Here is a 9,465-nt window from a genome sequence, read left to right on the forward strand (position 1 = left end):
TGAATTGGAGGTGGGTGTGTGTGTGAGAGAGAGATTGATTGCAAGAGAAACGAGGTGTTTGTAAAAGGGGGAGTTTATATAAAAAAGAAACAAAGCGTGTGGCGAATGAGATCACAAACCAACGCAGCCACTGGAAAATGAATTAGGCTGAGAGAGAGCGAGAACGAGAGAGGAAAGACAATGTTTTGAGTGACAGAAGAGCGAAGAGCGTGATGGAGAGAGGGAGGTAATGATGATGGAGGTGGTGGGTGGGTGAGGGAGAGAGGGAGGGGGCGTGGAAGAGATGGAAAGAGTGCTAGAGTGATTCAACCTTTTTTCTCTCTCTCTCTCTCTCTTCCTCCTCTTCTTCTTCTTCTTGTTCATTTTATATTCAGTGTGGGTCGCTTCCTGCCACTTCATGGATCCGACCCGACTGTATGACGCATGACTTCCAGAAGAAGAAGACCTGCTGGTTCTTGTGCAGCTGATAATGATAATAGTTATGATGATAACAATAATAACCAACTTGCCGTGGCGCTCTTCCCGCTGACGTGCCGAGATTATCAGCAGAGCCGACACGCTGCAGTGGAGATGCCATGGTGCCGGTGACGTGCCTGCGCCTGCGCACACGCTCTCTCTCTCTCTCTGTGTGTGTGTGTGTGTGTGTGTGCGCCCGTGTGCGAGAGGGCATGCACACACGCGTCTATCTGTGTCTTTGTGTGTGTGTGTGTGTGTGTGTGAGATGGCATGAACACACGCGTCTATCTGTGTGTGTCTGTGTGTGTGTGTGAGAGAGAGAGGGCATGTACGCACGCGTCTTTGTCTGTCTGTCTGTCTGTCTGTGTGTGTGTGTGTGTGTAGGTGTGAGTGAGAGGGCATGCATGCACAAGTCTTTCTCTCTCTCTCTCTCTGTGTGTGTGTGTGTGTGTGTGCGCCCGTGTGCGAGAGGGCATGCACACACAAGTCTTTCTCTGTCTTTGTGTGTGTGTGTGTGAGATGGCATGCACACACGCGTCTATCTGTGTCTGTGTGTGTGTGTGTGAGAGAGAGAGGGCATGTACGCACGCGTCTTTGTCTGTCTGTCTGTCTGTCTGTGTGTGTGTGTAGGTGTGAGTGAGAGGGCATGCATGCACAAGTCTTTCTCTGTCTCTCTCTCTGTGCGTGTGTGTGTGTGTGTGTGTGTTAGGGCATGCGTGCATGTCTGTCTGTGTGTGTGTGTGAGAGAGAGAGAGAAAGAGAGCATGTGTGTACATGTTTGTCTTTGTCTCTCTCTGTGCAATCTCTGTGTGTGCAAAGTACAGCATAACACAAGGTGACACACACACACACACACACAGAGAGAGAGAGAGAGAGAGTGGGTGAGCTGGAGTGTGCATGCATGAATGTGTGTGTCTGTGTGTGCGCACACGTACCTGTCCATTTGTGCATTTCTGGTTGAAAGCTTAATCTTGTCCTCCACCTTCCCTTTTGCGATCTCAAAGATTACCTCAGGATTATGCTCTATTCATCCGCTAAACCTGTTTCCACTTTGTACTTTGAAGATTTGCAAACCGAAATGCCATCAGAGCACAATTACACAACGCTGGCCAGCAGGGCCCAGTGACCAGACCATTGTCTGGCACAGAAAGAACGTGACGCTTCGGATCCGCTGTAGAATGGGCACGCTGAATGGACTCTCAGTGTGGAGACAAAAAAGAATAACAAAATGAAAGGAAAGTGGCGTTTTGTAACATATTTTTTAGCAAGCAAAAATTGTGGAGAAGAGCACACCAATGCGCATTATTTATGTTTAAATGTATAGATTCCTATTTCTGTTAAATAAACACGTTATATTAATTGAAATACTGCTGTTTGCTGGGGTTAATGAGAATGCAGAGTGTGACATTGGTATGTGTGTTTAGTTTATTAATAATAATATAATTTCAAATTGTTCATAAATAGTTAAAAACAGTTTAAATTCAAAGCAGTTGTTGTAGACCATGGACCACAGAAGAGTACATGCATAGATATTTACTGAGAGCATCAGATGATCTCTCTAGATGTTCTAGATCTCTGTGTTGTTTTCTCCTGTAAACAGCAATAATTCATTACATCATGTATTGCACTTCCATGGTGATTTATCTTCAGAAAATACTCGCTGCATGTATTTCGACCAGTGAAGCACAGTCTTATTTAGACCACACACACAAACACACAGACACACACACACGCACAGAGAACATGGACAAAACATGCTGTTTGAACATCAAAGCCACCCTCATAAAATAGATTGTTTTGCTTCTGACGGGTGTTCACACAGCAGCCACACACGCACGCACACACACACACACACACCCACACTCACACACACACACACACACACACGCACGTACACACGAACACACACATATACACGCAAACACACACACACACATCCTACACACACACCATCACCTTACTGGATGTATGTCCTGTATCACCTCTAACATCCCAGCTGCTGGCGAATGAGCTGGGTATGCTCACGTTAGCGCTGCAGCTGCTCCTATAGCCTGCTTCATATTGCGCTACATTTAGCAACAGACAAGGTGACCTTCAAGTCAGCCCACCTTGTGTTATGCTGCACTTTGGACTCACAAAGGTCTGAATTTTGTCACAAATGGAGGTGAGTTAGCCTTTTGGTTGAGAAAAGCAGATTCTATGTTCGTAACGTCTCATAACGTTTAACCCAACATGTGGATCTAGTTGGATCAGAGTGGACATACAAATTTGGGTTCAACCATCTTTGGTTGTTTTTTATATTTATTTTTTATTTGAGACCTAGCACAATGAACTCTATAGTGTTATTGCATTTCACACACATTAACTGGATTAGCAATCATCATAAATTCCTAACCATGTGTAAAATAGAAAAATAAAATATGGGAACCTCTGCATTATGTGTACTGCATATTATTATTCTGGATAGTTGTTTATAGTATTATTCGTCACTACTACATATTATTGCTTCCTACGCACTGATTGTGATTTCGTCTAGACATTTACAACTTTAGTATTAACCCCCACAAAGAAACCTGCATAATGTCATCATCTATGACTCAAGCATTTTTCGCTTAAGGGAACAAACATTGTGGAGTGTCTGATACTGAGCGACTAAAGACTGATGCTGAAAACTATTGAATCCCTCGCTGAGTTGCGGAAGCACCTTAAAAAACATGGAGGGGAACCGATCGGAAGCATATTGTGGCCCCGAAGCTTGAGCCATAAAGTGGTAATGATGTGGCTGTCTCAGCGCCATGTGCTCGCTGACAAATCTCCAGAGCCTCGTCCCACCTGAGCTGTTTCAGGGGACTGATAGTGATGCTTTTCCTCCCACAAGCCACAAACAGGTGATGAGGCGATTGATGGCAAACAACAAACCATCAAACCACCGTGGAGACTTTAAGCCGAGATTAGTCATTGTTGGCCCATCGTAGGCTTACTCACTGACAACAGTATTAGCAAACACCAAAGGACCACCCCCCCACACACACACACACATACACACAAAAAAACAGCTTATAACTCTCAACCTAATGGTGTATAATGGAATTAATGAATGATAAAACAACGCACTCAATCCTAGTCATCCATCTTAAAACATATATGGCTGTATTTTGCACCCTGGCGCATGGTGTAAAACTCGTTTCCACCCTGCGCAAAGTTTAATTCCTTATTTTGCCCATTTATTTTTTTAAAATGCGCCCAGGGGTGTGGCAATTAACAACTTAGGGAGTGACCAAGCGCATTGTCTAAAAATCGCTATTGTACACCACCTAAAACGCATTACGCCACTGACCAAGAGAAACCTGGTCAGAAGTCTATGGCGAGTTGTTTATATTCAATTTTTTTTAAGAGCGCATTGTCAACAGTCATATTGGCGGGTGCACAACGTACCATCCTTCTATCATCCATTAGCGCCATTTACGCAAGGTTACAAATTGCACAATTACAATGGGAAACATAATTAGAATAGATATTATGAAGTACATCTCATGATAAGTTATTCACCATAATTTGCAAATTGGTAATGACTGTTAAAAGTGATTAGGGGAGAGGCAAGAGACAAGTATGGAGCACAGCTGAAGACGCACTGTCACGAGATATAAGCAACTCCTCTGCAGGATAAAGTTTTTTATTCAGTCATTTGAGCAATATTAGGGTAAGTGTTGCTTTTTCCAGCCTATGTTCGATGGTAACCCATTGTCAGTCAATAGTGAAAGTAACTTACTGCATATAACTCTTGTCGTTGACTGACACCATGGTGAAGTTAGTTTCACTTTGCCAATGAGTTCAAATAATAGACGAGTGCAATTGTGTGAAGGCTATGCAAGGTTTTAGTAAAGCCTGGTTTAGTGAAATGACTATTCCATACGGTCTCACAAGCAGCCTCCTTCAAATGTGCCGTTGACTGTTAAGTACCAATGCATTCTTTGACGTCGCGCTTTGCGCATAAGTCAGTCTCATTGGTTTAAATGATGTTACGCCCCAAACACACCCATGACTGATTAAGAAACCTAGGAACACCTTGTTGCGCCATGCGCTCAACGATTGATAACGAAAACATTCCCAATGTGGACTGGACATCCTACTAAATTTGAATAAGCTTTTGAGGAGTGACAATGCGCTTTAGACTGTCATGATAGGGCCCATACTGTATGTATGTGTGTGTGTGTATTCTTTATTACAACCGTCGGCAAAATTTCTCGCAAATCTAATACATGCTGCTTTCACGTGCTGGTTGCGACCAAGGACAACAAAGTATAGGGCAAAGCTTTTCATTAATAATATAAAAATGAGGCCTTGAGTGCAAATTTGCCTTAACACAACAGACTTAATTATGGGCTATAAATGACAAAATGGAGGGAGAGCCATTAAGTGCAATGGAGGTTGGATCAGCATCCATTAGAGGAAGAGAGCTGCATTTGCCTCATTTTGCATTCAGGGACGTGGAGAGGGATGGAGAGGAGGAAAGAAAAGAGAAGATGATAAGAGCACAGAGGAGAAAAGAAGAGAGGGATAGAGGAGATGAGGACAGGAGAGAGAGAGAGGGATAGAGAGAGAGAGAGAGAGAGAGAGAGAGAGAGAGAGAGAGAGAGAGAGAGAGAGAGAGAGAGCAGTGAAGTGGAGAACAAAAGCACAGAAAGGAGAGGATGGGCAGAAGAGAAAGAGGATATGAAAGGAGAGGAGAAATGGAAGAAACTAGACCAGGAGAGAAAGGAGAGAGAGAAGGGAGGAGACAGAGGAGAGAGAGAAAGAGGAGAGAGAGAAGGGAGGAGACAGAGGAGAAGAGAGAAAGAGGAGAGAGAGAAGGGAGGAGACAGTGAAGAAAAGAGAAAGAGGAGAGAGAGAAGGGAGGAGACAGTGGAGAAAAGAGAAAGAGGAGAGAGAGAAGGGAGGAGACAGAGGAGAGAGAGAAAGAGGAGAGAGAGAAAGAGGAGAGAGAGAAGGGAGGAGACAGAGGAGAAGAGAAGAGAGAAAGAGGAGAGAGAGAAGGGAGGAGACAGAAGAGAAGAGAAGAGAGAAAGAGGAGAGAGAGAAGGGAGGAGACAGAGGAAAAGAGAAGAGAGAAAGAGGAGAGAGATAATGGAGGAGACAGAGGAGAGAGAGAAGGGAGGAGAGACAGGAGAAGAGAAGAGAGAAAGAGGAGAGAGATAATGGAGGAGACAGAGGAGAAGAAGGCTGAAAAGAGAGGAGGAGAAGCGGGAGAGGAAGGGGGAGGCGAGATGACTGGCGTTCCAGTAATGGTGTCGTGAGCGGCGACATCACAGCCCTGTGAACTGTATGAGCCAAACAGCAGCGGGTATAAATGCGCTGGAAATGAGAGATCTCTATCAGCCATGGCCATGCCTCTGCTCTCCCTGTTAAATTAATGGATTGTCCAAATTGTCCCCCAAAAAATTCTACGGTAATTAATCCGAAACTACACTCCTAGAATCCAATGAGCGATGAATCATTTAGGACACCGACCTCTTGATGAGTCCCTCAGAATATTATAGATGGTTCTGTCAGAATTTGGAATAGGAACGGTCCCTTAAACATTCTAGAACTGGATACAACCCAGTGATGGTGTGTATGTGTGTGTGTGTGTGTGTGTGTGTGTGTGTGTGTGTGTGTGTGTGTGTGTGTATGTGTATGTGTGTGTCTGTCTGTGTGTGTGAATGTGTGTGTTCGTAGCTCCTCTACTGTGAGTCATGTTCAGCTACCACAACAAACTGGAAAAAATCTTTCCTGTCAGATGTCACAAGGAGCATCATGACATTTATGACACAAACAGATGCATACAAAATCCCCAACCAGTTGCAAGCTGAGAGGGATGTCTGGCCCAAAGCGCCTCTACCATGAAGAACATTGAAGATGAGTCACTGAACTTTGGTGCGGTTGATGGGTTAGAGAACGAACGGGCACACAAAAACACACACACACACACGCATATAGACAAAGACACATACACACACGCACACACGCACATACACACACAGACATATACACACGGACACACACTCGCGCACACAAACACACACACACGCATGACGCACATACACACGGACACACACACGCGCACACGCACACACACACACACACAAACACACACACATACACACACACACACACACACATACACACAGACACACAAGGACGGACAGACACACACACACACACACAGATGCACAAGGATGGGGACACACACACACACACACATATACACAGTGTCCTGTGTGGAGATTCCTGGATAGAACACAGTGTTTGTACATCAAAGCCATCCTCACGAAACAGACCGCTTCGCTTTGACGTGTCCCACACATTCTTGGGGGGGAGGGTGCTTACGCAACTGCACGTACGCACACACGCACGCACGCACGCACACACATACACACACACACACACAGCTGCACCAGTCTTGAGGGCATCTGCTGGTGACAAAAAGGGATGTGAAGACCAGATTATAACCACAATCAAAGCCTGCAGCATCAAGCTCTACTGCCCTGAAGACATGCACTGCCTCCAGTCATAAATCACGGGGAACAAAAAGATAAGAAAGTCTGTCATCCAACAGACTTTTATATTTATTTATTTATTTATTTATTGTGGAGCCTATGTGAGGGCCAGTGCTCTGTGCTACACACAGAGCTTAAAGACCCACTGCGGCCATTTAGTTAAACCCAATAATCTTATTTGAGTTCCTCAGTGATGCGCATTCATACATTTTGTTTTTACAAAAAAATCCTTTCTTGGCAAAGTAACAGCTAGTATGTATCTCTGCACCTTCTTCCTCATCCCTGAAGCGAGAATTTACTTAGCCCCGCCCCCCGATGCCTCTGTCACAAAGATTCTAGAGAGCTATGCTAACCCCAAAATGTAGCTAAACTGTACCAAAATTAAAAATGCAATGGCAATTTCAAATATTGGAGTTATTTAGCAGAGTCCTATATGGCGTGATGCACAGTGCCATAAAGCAAATGCCTGTTGTCCCCAAATATCTTTGAATGAAAATTACATAAATATGGTGGAACACATGTGTTTAAGTATTTTTGGATGTCGCTTTCTCTATACCACACCAAAAATACTGTCATTTTTAGTCCAACAAGCGGCTATTTTTTTCTGTGCTGCATGTGTTTGCTCCTGAGTGACGCTCAGAACACATGTTAAAGGGATTTCAGGTCTATCTCCTGTGTGTATCAAACCCACAGTAGCGGTTCTGTCTGCAATTTTAGCCTTTGTCTCAGATCCCAGATCAGCCTGTTTGCTCTTTGTGAGGTAGAGCTGTTTCAAAAAACCCCTCTATTTTCATTCGAGGCTGGTGACTCATTCTACTGCAGTCTATCATAATTGGTTTATGCCGCATAGCATTCTCTCTCCACATCTTTAAATATCGATTAAGGGGGTTGGACCAAGGCCTGAATTTGATGGGCCTCTTTATTATTGTGAAAATGTGGAATTTTACACACTCCCGAAACACTGAAAGGAGCCTCACTCGCCAGAAAGTAACTCCAGTGACAGCAGGAAATGGGACACATCAATGTTGAAGTAGTCACAAAGGATTGCAGGGGCTTAACCCTCTCTCTGCATGTCTTTCTCTCGTGTGTGTGTGAATGTGTGTGTGTGTGTGTGTGTGTGTGTGTGTGTGTGTGTGTGTGTGTGATCAGCTGAAATGTGGGTTCATTTGGATTGGACCCAATCCAAATTGGAACTGTGTGCTTGCATATGTCTGTGTGCGTGTGTGTGTCTGTAATTAGTTGAAATGTGGTCCATTAAAGCAATTCATTTTGAATTGGACCCAAAAGTATTGTGAAGGTATATTGGGTGCAAAAGTGGCGAGCACATTTAACTGCAGATTTTGCATGTGCACACTAAAGTCATTTTTTTTATATCTTGTTAACACAAAATAGGGGCTACGGGTTCACAAATCCTTTTTACAGGTACACAAATCCTATCCTGTGAGTCACAACTTTCAAGAGTCATGCACTCGACACTTTTGCTCCAATCGTTGCAGCGCAGTTGGTGCGAAACACATTTGCACATCCGTGTTTCATAATCTGAGAACATGCACAACATTCGTGCATTTGTAAACCCAAATGTGAACTAATGCATCCGAAGTTGTGCATCTGTGAAATAATTTCTCATTAATAAAATTCTACAGATCGCTTTGATTTTCTTGCACGACTACAAGTCAATTGATACAAGTGCTCGAATCTGCTTCTACGAGTGACGATACTTTTGCTCCTGGCTAGGTGATATAATAGGAGCAAAAAGATTTGTATGTGTGCACGTCGAGCGAATCGATCGAGAAAACAAGGCGGCCGGATCTGGATCCTGGATCGTGCTCAGACTACCATTGCCTGCTCATAAGGTAAGTAACATGATAATAATAAGAAGAAAGTTATCTTGTTTGTTGGTTTACATTATCATGACAGCTATGTTTAGCTTAGCTTACCTGCTTGCTAAATCCTCCAGTGCCAGATCAAGCTAGCTAGCTATCGCTAGATAACTAGTTTAGAAGTACAGAAATATAACACTGCCCGTCCAAAATCGTTAGGACACACAATGTGACACAATCGCAATTTTCAAACAGCTGACTTGTATCTTGCACGAAGACTATTGGATAGTGCTAGGCAAGTTAGCAATTGTTTGCTGTGCAGACATTATGATTAATAAGGTCGTAAAACTTAACACCGCACACCGCAACAAATATTTTTTCCTCGCTTTGTGCAAAGAAAAACTATAAATCGTGTGTCCTTCATTGATAAGGAAACATGCTGTGGTTACTTACTTTATGAGCAGGCAATGGTAGTCTGAGCGTGATCCAGGATCCAGATCCGGCCGCCTTGTTTTCTCGATCGATTCGCTCGACGTGCACACATACAAATCTTTTTGCTCCTATTATATCACCTAGCTACGAGCAAAAGTATCGTCACTCGTAGAAGCAGATTCGAGCACTTGTATCAATTGACTTGTAGTCGTGCAAGAAAA

At 43.8% G+C, this 9,465-nt stretch overlaps 1 long non-coding RNA gene across 1 annotated transcript in view; it reads left to right on the top strand.

Annotated features, from left to right (window-relative positions):
• Positions 1-8,353, top strand: part of LOC121708836 — a 139,007-nt gene extending 130,654 nt beyond the window's left edge. Inside the window, exon 3 of the long non-coding RNA XR_006031776.1 lies at positions 8,290-8,353. This is a non-coding gene — a long non-coding RNA (uncharacterized LOC121708836). The remainder of the gene's footprint in view (positions 1-8,289) is intronic.
• Positions 8,354-9,465: the final 1,112 nt, after the last annotated feature.

The sequence above is a fragment of the Alosa sapidissima genome, chromosome 5 (assembly GCF_018492685.1).
Source record: "Alosa sapidissima isolate fAloSap1 chromosome 5, fAloSap1.pri, whole genome shotgun sequence".
In the NCBI taxonomy this organism is placed as follows: Eukaryota; Metazoa; Chordata; class Actinopteri; order Clupeiformes; family Clupeidae; genus Alosa; species Alosa sapidissima.